Source organism: Myotis yumanensis, unplaced genomic scaffold (assembly GCF_028538775.1).
Source record: "Myotis yumanensis isolate MYYU_CA2020_CCGP unplaced genomic scaffold, mMyoYum1.0.hap1 SCAF_3, whole genome shotgun sequence".
NCBI lineage: Eukaryota > Metazoa > Chordata > Mammalia > Chiroptera > Vespertilionidae > Myotis > Myotis yumanensis.
In genome coordinates this window covers 47,610,174-47,622,132 of record NW_027223754.1, presented here as the reverse complement: position 1 = coordinate 47,622,132, position 11,959 = coordinate 47,610,174, and the positions used below count along the sequence as shown (strand labels likewise).

The following is an 11,959-nucleotide window of genomic DNA, read 5'->3' as shown; positions in this document are numbered from 1 at the left end:
AAACCCTTTGCTTTTTGCATGAGATCGTCTCTTGGTGCTCTGTGAGTGCGGCTGGCGTTCCGGGCGTAACACAACCACCCCACATTTGGTTTTATTATGATACAACATAGTTATATGAAAGCATGTGTTCAGTAATATTTTATTGTGTTGTATAACTATGAAATCAAATGCAGAAGGGAGTACTGTTCTTTACAGCATCATAAACATTTGTCATTGAAGAGTCATATAGCATCAAACACAATTCCTGACATGTAAACTCAAAATTAAGTATTACTAACATCTTATTCAGAAAGAACAATGTAAAGTATCTGAATCATGTCTTACTGTCACAGGAAAAAATGCATCTTAAGTAAGTTTTTGATAATTCATGCTTCAAAATCAACAGTGGCATAAAGAACATGGTAAAGATGTCTAAATGTTATTATAAAACAAAATGTATTCATGAGTTAGAATTGTTTTAAAAAGGAGAAAAAGAAAACCTATCAACTATAGCCTTAAATAAAAAGATAATTCTCTGGGTGAACATGTAATTCATAAAAGACCTCAATATTTGTAATCAATTCCACTATAATCATGAATAAGACCAAAACTAATGGTGGAAGTGGCCTAAAATAGTGATACAAAATACTGTTAAATGTGGTACCTGCTATTTGGAAAAAATCTAATCTTACTCAACAGAAGCTTTCACTGGCCTAAGACTTTGTAATGAAGGCTTACCGTTTCTTTATCAAAGTGGAAAATAATTCCTCAGATACTTGTGGTATCCTTTGGTTCTTCCCTGGCTTCTGCAGTGTAATGGCTAAACAGGTCTGGGTCCTGATTCCTGATAACTAAAGTATGACAGGGTCTCATTGACATTTTGGTGTGAAGAGCTGCTATCTATTGGATTCTAGGTCCTTTGAGGGCCCTGTGGGGGCTACAGGGTGTGACCAACATCATCATTTCCGGACTTTCTCATGTATCTCCTGTTAGGACTATAGGGAAATATAATCCTTAATGACCATTTGTAAGCTTCCCACCACAGGAGAACAAAAGACCAGGAAATGCTTGCTGGACACCGGGAGTCAGACTATACAAGGAATGGAAACTGTCCTAAGGACACCTGATCGCACACCTGCATTCCATCCGCATTACAAACCCACCACCTCAGCCCCCAAACCCACTGATGACAACAGTTTCCCCACCAGCAACTGCATATCAGGATGAGACTCCAGCTCCTGGGTGCTGCCATCATCGACCCACTGTCCCCTTGGCTGGGTGCTGTGCAGCCTTTCGCTTTGGATATCCCACCCCCTATCCCCTTAAATAAATTCAAATTTTCTTATCCACCATCTGAGATGGCTATTTAGTCTACCCATGCACCACCTTTCACCTCCTGCTGCCTCATGGCCTATTCAGGGGCAGAAGAGAGATCTTCTCTAGTGGGAAAAATTTCCATGGTTTTTCCCCAAGGAGGCTACCTTTTGATGTGTCCTGAGGAATTCAGAAAAATATGTTTTTCTTCAAAAGGCTGGTATTCAAGGACTTTTCTGATGCACGCTCCAAAGTCCTGCTTTGGATGACAGAAGTTAAATAATAAACTCCTTGCTTCAACAGTCATTATGCCCTGTCCTTCAACCCTCTTTATCTCTTTTTTCCTCCTCCCTACAGATGAATGCCTCAGGACTGTGGAGAAGATCAGGATATGGACCTGTACCAGGAAAGAGTATACTAATTTCTTTTCATAGTATTGATTTGGGTTTTCTGAGCAGGATGCAAGGGTGATTTCTTTCCTGGGTTCTCTTCCAGATGGATTAGAAGAATGAAGCGACAGACAAAAGGTGGTAGATGAAAAGGATGGAAATTTATTGGAAGCAAATACAGCCTCCCACATGGAGAGGGGGTCCCAAGGGGGTAACCCTCTAAGCTCCTTTTTTCCTAAGGTTTATAAAGGTCGCAGTTCTTTGTCTCTTGATGCTCCCTTCTTATTGGTCACTCTTTTGCAGAATATCAGCTTCAAAGCCTAAACTCCAAGTGGTGCTCCCCACTTCCTCTTCCCCTTCAGTGGTAAAATGCTCTATCTCCTGTGAAATCTAGTTTCCTCTTTCTCCTACTTGCAGGCATTTCTCTACCCTCTGTGAAAGTTTTCCTTTTTCTCCCCATACCCTTTGTCTTTTCCTTATCTTCTGTGAATGGATGTCTTCTTCTCCCCTTATCCTGTGGCACCTCCCCCCCTTTTTTCCCTGTGAATGTATGCCTTTTGGCAACTCCAAGCCCTCACTTACGCCTTCCTCCCTCATGGACCCTCTTTATTCCTAAAACTCCCTAAACCTGCCTATTTTATTCCTAAAACTCCTTTTAGTTTTATCATCAAACCTGTGAACATATCAAATGTGTAAATGATTCCTCTTTTTAAAACTAAGCGTATATAACACTGATTTGGGTACTCAAGTGAGTAACCTTCTTAATATGTGCCAAGAATGACCATTTTATCTGAATGTATTTTGTTTGCAAATTTGTATTGACAATTCCTTCCCCAAGCTCTGTAACCTCTCAATTCTTCATATCAGCATTAGTTCCACCAAACTGGAAATGGTTAGGTGTACTCCACCAACAGACATATGGGAGAGAGACTTTTATAAAGAAAATGTGGAAGCAAAGTAAGAAAATTATTAATTGGCTCTATAGTTTAAAGCCTAATTGACTGTTTGTACTTGGTTGTCCTTAGGTTTCAATATGTAAGCCTGAGGCTTAGATTTTTGGTTTGCTTGCAATGGTTGGCATAGCATTAGAGCCACCTTAGGCTAATAGCCTCATTGTTTAATATAATAGTCCTTAAACTTTTCTAAAAAGATATGTAGATATTCAACTTATAACAGTTGTAATTGTACTGCTAACAGATTAAGAATATTGATAATGACATATAAACTTGAGTATATATATCAGCAAATCAGCATGCACTGGAATAGTGAGATGTTCAGTCTGTAGTTGTACACATGGCTTCCAGGCTTCTTTCAATACCTCTCTTCACATCAGTGTCATCCTCCCACTTAAACCTCCGCTATGGCTCACACATTAACCACTGTTTGAAGAGGATCTATCTGTCAGTCACCCAAAAAATTAATAGTTCTATGAAAATGAATAAATGTCACTTTTAAAATGGTTGATTTGTCTATTCTTTCCTCAAGGTATAATTTTCTCATTCCCAAAGGAGACATTTTGAAAGTTACTGTTACGCCCGGAACGCCAGCCGCACTCACAGAGCACCAAGAGACGATCTCATGCAAAAAGCAAAGGGTTTATTGATACCAGCATGCTGGGACTCACAGCTTACTCTGAGCACAGAGCAGTGGCTGTGAGCCCCGATCAAGAGTTTAAACACACATTATATACTTTACAGACAAAGAGGGGAGGAGAATGGACTGTGCTCTGCCGATTGGCCAGGCGCAAGCCGGGTCCTGTTACACAGGATGTGGTCATATCTATGGCGCGCACTTCCCTTGATTGTCATTGGTTAGTTTAAAATCGCGGGCGTGGCCTGCAGAGGCCTGGGCTTCCGGGAAGAAGGCCGCAGTGGCCCCAACATGGAGGATACAGGCAAGATGGAGGGCATAGCCCTTGCCCTTTCATTTGAGTCTGAGTTCTTTGTCTTGCAAAATCGAAGAAAGAAGTCGTGGACAAAAACAATTAGGGGGAGCAAAGTTTATTGAGAGAAGCCAGTCCAGGAAAAGGTGCAGCTGGGGTCCAGGAGCAGGCCAGTGTCCAGAGCTTCCTTTCCATGTTACAGTCAAGAATCATTCAGTATACGAGTGAATTCAAGTCTGTTAGTCCATGTGTGGCGGTCCATATGGTCATGAGTCACATGGGTGCAGGGGTGCCCATCTCCTGCCGTCAAACTAAGAATCTAGCGTGTCAGAGAGAGCAAGAAGAAATGCACTTCTTAATTTAGGGGATGGAGATGGCCTTGTTAGCTCCTAATTTACATTTTCAAAGAATTCTGCCTTAGCAACATCCTTGGGATTGGTTTATATGCCTTACCGCCTCTGTCCTCACAATATCCATACATTTTAAAGTTCTTGCCTCTCCCGTGTGTCCTTCCTTCCCCACCCATTTAGGGTGCCTTTGTAACTACACCTAGCTGGTTCTCCGCTTTTATTTCTTCCCATGGTCCCAACTCCTGACCACATAGCTTTCCTCTGTCTCCTCAATTATGAATATTTGAACTTATTAACATTCACCCAAAATTGCAGTATCATAATGAGTCAATCAAAACATATAAATTCAATGAAGTAATGATGGAAGGATAAATTTAACTTTTCATATACCAACACTAATACTGAAACACTTTCTTACCCTACTAAGTGCTATACTTATTGTGGTACACAAGCTCTTTATTTTAATGAAACATTTCATTATCAGTTAATGTCTTGGTTATTTTACAATATTTGCATACAAAGAAACCCTGGAAAAATATAAGTCCTGATCAAATTAATATCAGAGTTACTAGATATAAAATTTCACCTATCCAGAGGAAAACAAAAAGTGTGTCTTTAAAAGATGAATCCTCCCCATTTTATCAACAGCATGGACAGTAGCGTGTGTTCTACCATACATTAATATCTGCTGATTACAGAGTCCTTAGCCTTCCGACTTGAGGGATGGACCTCATCTGTTCAAACACAGGCTTTGATTAGAAGGAAGATAAGTGAAAACCATTTTCTTGGTTCTCTCTTGCCCATTCTTAACTGACATACTCATTTAAATTCCATTCATCTTTCTCTCTTAAGTGCTTATACCTCCCATCCCCACAACATATTGTCACCTTTCTTTCAGTCTCTGCAGTAACTCAGACCCAGTGAAAAGAATGCAGGAAAGCATTGTTTCAAAACTAATTAGAAAAAGATAAAAAGCAAAAAGGTTTCATGGAAGAATAAGTCAGAAAGAACTTGGATAAGAGAGAGGGCTCAGGGGAGTCCTAATTGGAAAGGCTGGGAAAGGTTGGAAACAGCTTGCTCTATTTTAGCATATGAAAAAGTTCTGGACTGATGGAAGAGATTTTTGAATCAGAATTCATGGGTTTTCATTCCAGCTCTGACATTTAGCTGTGTGTCACCTCCACTGGACTTGTGACCTCTCATTAATGAGAGATAATGTTTATCTTTTAGTTTGAGGATTACTTCAGATAATTAGTATAGTAGAAATTTATGTTTGTGTAAGTTATCATTAAGTTAGAAAAATAATGGCTCAATATTTTTATTAGATGCTAACTTACTCAGGTCAGTACTTTTGGGAATAATTATGCAATTGGCCATTGTTTCATTTTATTCCAGATAAACGTTTTCCTATATCTGTTCCTCTCCCCTGAATTCATGAGAAACGATGACTATTTAAGTCAGTTCACTTAACATTAGTTACTGAGTGCATTGTGCTAAGAAATTTGAATGCATTATTTTCCTTTGCAATGCTTACAATAACCGTATAAGGATGTTATTTTCTCTACATAGGAAATTATGACCTAGAGAAGTGAATCAGGGGAATAGGTTTATACACATTATACTAGTTTGCTTTCCTCCATATATTTCTTATCCCTCATTCATCTGTAGCTAGAGTATTTTATGCCCAGTGCTCCAGGAACAGTAAGATACCACTGAATTTTACAATTTCTGATAACAAATTCTAATTTCTTTCCCAAACTATAGTCCAATGTGTAACTAATAGTAGTTAATTTTATTTTAATTCCTTCCTATACAACAGAAAGTTTGAAAATATCTTACATTATTTCACCTAATCCTCTGAAAAATACTAGGAGATATATGTTATGCATATACACATTTTATAGATCTTTACACAGATCTGAAATAAGGTATTTTCCCCCAGGACACATCAATATTAAGAGGGAGAATGAGGCTTCAAATCTCTCTAAGCTTCACCCCAAGGGAAGACCTGAGAGACTCAGGAGTTCTTTTGCTTTGTGCTGTTCTGCCTTTTAGATGAGCTCAATTAAAGAGGAAGTATTTTTTAGAAAAGTAGTAGATTTGAACATCCAAGGATATAATGCACCCATGCCTTAAAAATGTGGTTAGACACTAGAGAAACTGCAAGAGCCCAGAGTTCCCCTAAGCCCACCACCACCATCAAACCAGAGTAGAAAGAGCTGTTAATATGGTACATCTAGAGTGGCAATTTTCAACTGTTTGCCAAAGTAATTACTAAAATTCTGCAGCACACCAAAAAATATATTTTTTGTTGATCTGACAAAAAAATAGGCATAATTTTTAAATCATTAAAACTGAATGGCTATTGTTTTGCTGGATCTTGTCATTTTTTAATTTGACAATCTAAGGGAAAAGAGGTCAGTGCCCCTGACTAAATAGTCAGTATTGCATGTTTTAAAAATTCTTGCGGCACACAGGTTAAAAATCGTTGATCTAGACAAATGGCCAAAATGCAGCTTGTTGGTCTAATACCATATTCGTGTGCCCAAGCATTACAAGTAAAGTCATATGATTTTTCTTGGTCCGTAGAAAAGCACAGAGATGGAGCATTAACAACCCTGCTAAATTTCTCAGAGCTCCAGATCTCAAGATCAGCCCAATTTTCACAGGGCCTCTAAGGTGGGGAGAAAGGGAAGCTGAAATAATGGAACTAACCAAGAGCTGACCAAACCTGAGATCCCCCCCAGCAGTGATTATATGGAAAGACATCAGAGAACGCAATGGGATAACCATAAAGATGTTTTATTTTCATGAAAGTATGGAAGGTTAAAGTCCAGGGCTCCTAATTTGTGTGAGTTCCTCTAAGGACAAGGAATGTGTTGAAATTACCTTATTATATTCTAATATTCTATTTAATTAAGATAAATTATAAAAAGCATAATGTAGCCCCAGTAATTGAGCCACCACCGAGGACTCAGCTACCTTCCCTTGAGCGCCCTCTCACTTCCCGATGCTCTGTCCCCATGCCCGCCTTCTCCTGCCACAGCCTTCTGTAGGCCGTTTCCACCGAGGAAAAGGAATCGTATCATATGTCCGCTATCCAGAACCTCCACTCCTTCGATCCCTTAGCTCCGTGGTCGGCAAACTGCGTCTCGAGAGCCACATGCAGCTCTTTGGCCCCTTGAGTGTGGCTCTTCCTAAGCGTTAGGAGTACCCTAATTAAATTGATAACAATGTACCTACCTATATAGTTTATGTTTAAAAATTTTGGCTCTTAAAAGAAATTTCAATCGTTGTACTGTTGATATTTGGCTCTGTTGCTGACCACTGCCTTAACTGATGCAAGTCAGAGTGATGATCAGCTTCCTGCTGCCACTGAGGATTATCCTATATAATAAAGAGCTAATATGCTAATTAGACCGAACAGCCAAATGATCTTCCAGACGAAGCCAAGGCTACAAGTGCTGGCTGAGGCTCTGACAGCTGAGCCCCTTGTATGAATTTCGTGCATCAGGCCTCCAGTATCCATATAAGAATTCAACAAAGAAATGGCAGGAAGACCCTTACCACTGTCCAAGGGATTGCTGATGTTTATGATAAAAATAAACTAGTGAAGGCCTCTAATTTGCCTGCAATGGTACTGCAATTGAGCATCCTGAATATGAAGAAGTAATTAAGCTGCAGGGTGACCAGTGCAAGAACATATGCCAGTTCCTCATAGAGATTGGACTGAATAAGAACGACCAGCTGAAGGTTCATGGGTTTTAAGTGCTTTTGGCTCACTGAAGCCTTAGTGAGGATTTCTTTGCAATGAGTAGAATTTTCTTCTGTCCCTTGTCACAAGTTTAAAAGCCTCACAGCTTGTATAATGCAACCATTTGGGGTCTGCTTTTCACTTGGACTAGTGTAACTCATTCACGCAATAAACTGAAACGAGCCATGCTGTCTAGTCTTGAAGTTCGTCATTTAATGAGGTCAAGCAGTAGGCGCCTGGCAGTGTCCAGCCTGAAGCAGAGCAATAACGTGATGTTTCAGCCAAGCCCATGTCTAGCCAGAAGATCCTCCCCAGAGTTGGTGCCCTTAGAGAATGTCACCGCCTGAACAGACTTCGGTGATGCTGAGAGGAGAGGGGTAAGGCAGCAGCGGCATATGTACCACTAGAGGGAGCCTTCCGTAGTCAAAGATCTACACCTGACCTGGTGGATGGAGCTTAGAACAGCCTGTCATCTTCCCTCCAATGATGTGTAAGGACTTCTGGCTTGTCACCAAGGTCTTTTTGACCAGACAGATCCTAGCTAGTTGTTGTCCAAACACCATAATTTGAGGTCAACCTTCAATCAGAGTTAAATTTTTGACAAGGGAACAAATTTCAAACTGAAGTGTCAGTCATTTAGCTAGCTATAGAGCTTGGAACTTACTAGCAACAGCTGCCCCAATGCCATGTGAAGTAAAAAAAAAAAAAAATGATTTTGGGTGTTTTGTTCTCCTCCTTTAGTTTTAATGTTATGTTATGTATTTAAACCCTTATTTAAATAAAACTTGTTTTCAGGAAAAAAAAAAAACAACACAATGTACACATTTAATGTATAGAGTTCAATGAATTTTGATAAATTTATACCCACATATAACCACCGATCGTATCAAGATATAGAACATTTCCATTACCCCATAAAGTTATCTTGTGCCCCTATTGTTTATATCCCACACTCAAGAGACAAACATTTTTTTCCTATTTGCTCTATTTTTTTCTAGATTGTTTTTTCTATTCTAAGTGTATGCATGTCCATATAAATTTTAGAATCATCCTCTTAATCTCTTCAAGTAGACTTTTAACTTGCAGGAATTGTACTCTATTCTGTCTCCTTAGTACTCGGTATCTGTGAATATCTCTACTCAGTCCCCCTCAGCCTTCAAGCTATTGGTGGGCATCTCATCCGATGCATACATACTCAAGAAAAAGTAAAGGGTCTGGGAGGGAGGTTGTATGCAAGTTTGGCCCCCAATGTATGACTTCTTTTATGTTATTTTTCCAGTACATTTTTTATTGAGGTATAATTGGTACATTGTATTGGTTTCAGATATATAACACAATGATTCAATATTTATATATTTTGAAATGATCACCATAAGTCTAGTTAACATCTGTCCCCTTACATAGTTTTGAAATGTTTTTTTACTTGTGATGAGAATTTTTAAGATTTACTGTCTTAGCAACTTTCAAATATGCAATACAATATTATCAACTACTAGAGACCCATGCATGGGTGGGGTCCCTTGGTCTGGCCTGAGGGGATTGGCCAAAGCCAGCAGTCCTAGATCCTCAAAGGGATGTACCAGGTGTACTGGTTAATAATGCGGATTTTGTAATTAAAAAAACATGATATTTTCAAGAGAAACATCAAAAGTACTTTATTCAAAGTAATGTCCATCACTAGCTACACATTTCCCCCATCTTTCAGGTAATTTGTGGATACTGTCCCAATAGAACTTTTCTTGTTTTGAGGCAAACCATTCAGAGATCCAATTTTCCACTTCTTCGCTTGTTTTGAAGTGCTGCTCAGAAAGGGCGTGTGCCATCGATCAGAACAAGTGTTAATCTGAAGGAGCAGGGTCTGGTGAATACAGCGGCTGAGTTAATACTTCCCAGGCAAGATCTTTTAATGTGTCTTTAACTGGTTTTGAAGTGTGTGATGGTGTGTCATCATGAAGCAAAATTACTTTTCTGTGTCTTCTGGACCATTCTGCTCATTTTCTGATCAACGGGTGGTTCAAACTGATTATTTGTTGTCAGTGGCAATCGGTTATTAATGGTTTCATCTGGTTTTAGAAGCTCATAATACACCACACCTTCCTGATCCCACCAAACTTAGAACATTGTCTTCTTTCCGAAGCGATTTGACCTTGCAGTTGATGTTGATGGTTGACCTGGATCAACCCATGATTTTGTGCATTTGGGATTCTCAAAATAAATCCACTTTTCATTGCCAGTCACAATGCGATGCAAAAAAGACTTTCTTTTGTGCCATTGAAGCAACATTTTATTGATGACTTTTCGGTTTTCCACTTGTCTTTCATTCAGTTGATGTGGAACCCATTTTCCTTCCTTTAAAATCTTTCCCATTGCTTGTAAATGATTGGAAATTGTTTGCTGAGCCACGTTTAATCTTTCTGCAAGATGTTTTTGAGTTTGACAAATATCTTCATCCAATAATGCTTGTAATTGTTGATCTTCAAACTTTTTCAGTTGACCTGGACATTCTTTGTCTTTCACATCGAAATCATCACTTTTAAAACGTTTAAACCAGTGTTCACAAGTATCTTGAGATGGAGTATGTTCACCATAAGCTTCCCAAAGTATTCAGCAGCACTTTTATTCAAAATAAAGTAATGAATTAAAATTTCCCACAAATGTTCTCTTTTTTTGGCATGAAATTCAACATTTTTAAGCATAAAAATATCTATGATGTTAACACCTTCAGAAAATTTGACATATGAAGTTTTGAAGCTTGTTATCGATACAACAAAACAGCGTACATATCAAACCGCATATATATCAACATATGTGTAACTCCATCTACTGAAAAAAAATCCGCATCATTAACCGGTACACCTGGTAGTAGTGCCAAAGCGGCAGGCGGCAGGGGAGGAGCCCGAGCCCAGGCTGGGCGCTGCTCCAGCTCATCCCAGCCCTGCTGCACCTGCCGTAGCCACCACTGGGTAGGCTCGCTGCCACTCCACTACGGTCTCCACTTGCCCGCCCTAGAGTGATACTAGTGTGCCCATGACCCAGAAGTAGCCAAGGGCTCATGCCCAGTCAGTCCCAATGCCTATCCCGGTCCCGATCCAGGTCCCAGTCCAGATAGGGGAGGGGCATGCAGGGGGAGGTTAGCATGCTGCAGCTTTGCTCGCCAGCCATGAGCCCAGCATCTGGCACCTGTTGGTCAGCTGAGCAGCACTCCCACTGTGGGAGAGCACTAGCTACTAGGGGCCAGATCCTGCATTGAGCGTCTGCCCCCTGGTGGTTAGTGCACATCATGGCTACCGGTTGACCAGTCGCTTTGGCTTTTATATATATAAATAGTCACCATGCTGTATATTACATCCTGGGACTCTTATTTTGTAACTGGAAGCTCGTAGGTTTTGATTCCCTTCACACACTTCCTCCTCCTCCAGATCCTCTTGTTCTGGCAACCAACTACGAATCCTTTCAGAAATTCAAGTATAAGTGAAAATAGCAATAGCTTGAAGGCTGAGAGAACTGAGTAGAGATATTAACAAATACTGAGTACTAAGGAGACAAAATCACATGGTATTTGTCTTTCTCATCTGACTTATGTCATTTAGTATAATAGCCTTAAGGTTCATCCATCACTAATGGCAAGATTTCATTATTTTATGGCTGAAAATGTCAGTAAAGTAATACTTTGCTGACATTTTCATAGTTTTGCCCAATGGCCTTTTCTGTTCCAAAATCCCATCTAGGATGGTGCATTACATTAGTCATCATATTCTTAGAATCCCCTTGGCTGTGACCATTTCTCATATTTTCCTTGGTTTTTATAATCTTGATAGTTTTGAGGGCAACTGGTTAGGCATTTTATAATATGTCTTACAATTAGAATTTGATGATTTTCTCATGATTAGGTTGAGGTTATGGGTTTTGAGGCTCCAGAAAAACCACAGAGGTAAAGTTCCATTTTCATCACTTTATGTCAGTGTAATTGCTATCAAGATGACGTATTACTGTTAAGGTTAATCATCACCTAATCAAGGTAAGGTTGTTCAGGTTTCTCCACTGTAAAATTATCCTTTCCCCCCTACTCCCACCCATTGAAGGAAGTCACTATACATAGCCCACTCTAGGTATAAAGAACAATGTTCCACATCCTTGAGGGAACAGTATCTTCAGAAATTATTTGGAGTTCTGCCTGTGATATTTGTATCTTAGCATCTGCTTTTTAAAATTTACTTGGTCATTTACTTATATCCATGGATATTTATTTTATACTTTAGCTTTAATCCAATACTATTTATTTTATTTATTT

The 11,959-nt window shown here is 39.5% G+C and overlaps 1 pseudogene; it reads left to right on the top strand.

Annotated features, from left to right (window-relative positions):
• Positions 1-7,003: 7,003 nt before the first annotated feature.
• Positions 7,004-7,682, top strand: LOC139004969 (eukaryotic translation initiation factor 1-like; annotated as a pseudogene).
• The last annotated feature ends 4,277 nt before the right edge of the window (positions 7,683-11,959 follow it).